Source organism: Harpia harpyja, chromosome 19, assembly GCF_026419915.1.
Source record: "Harpia harpyja isolate bHarHar1 chromosome 19, bHarHar1 primary haplotype, whole genome shotgun sequence".
Taxonomy (NCBI): domain Eukaryota; kingdom Metazoa; phylum Chordata; class Aves; order Accipitriformes; family Accipitridae; genus Harpia; species Harpia harpyja.
Window position 1 is genome coordinate 22,953,307 of NC_068958.1, and position 623 is coordinate 22,953,929.

The following is a 623-nucleotide window of genomic DNA, read 5'->3' on the forward strand; positions in this document are numbered from 1 at the left end:
CCATGTCTCAGCTGGCAGCAAAAAGGAAGGGGGAAGAAACACTGGAACGTTTTACAGGGAAAGCGAGGGATGAGATGTGCCACGAGCTGCTGACACCATTCCTGCACGCCAGCTGCGAGCGGACGGACCCCTGCGCAGTCAAACCCATCAACAGCGTAACCTCCTGCAGTAAAGTGCTAACCACCTACCCCAGGCTCTGCGAGAAATCCCATCAGACTCTCTAATTTCCCCCCCGGTGGAGTGACTATGCTGGAGAAGGCAAAGGAGAGGAAGGTCTGACCGATTTGGGTTTCTGCAAGGCTGCTGGTGATGCTGGACATGGCACTCTTGCAAGCCTTGGCTAAACAGCCGCTGCTGGGTGCCTGTTCTGCCTGGCTTAAAGCCGTACCCTAAAGCACTGGTAGTCAAACTGGGAGGCTGAAGCTGGTCTTGAAAAAGACTGTAAATGCCACCTATCAATCCTGCCAGAGCCAGCAATACTGAGCATTAATACGCTCTGAAATGGTGATGCTTCACCCCAAATTACCGTAAAGCACAGGACACTGCAATTCTGCTACACAAGGGTAGGACTGGAAAATGCTACCTCAACCACAAGCTGTTCAAATGAATTATCCAAAATACCT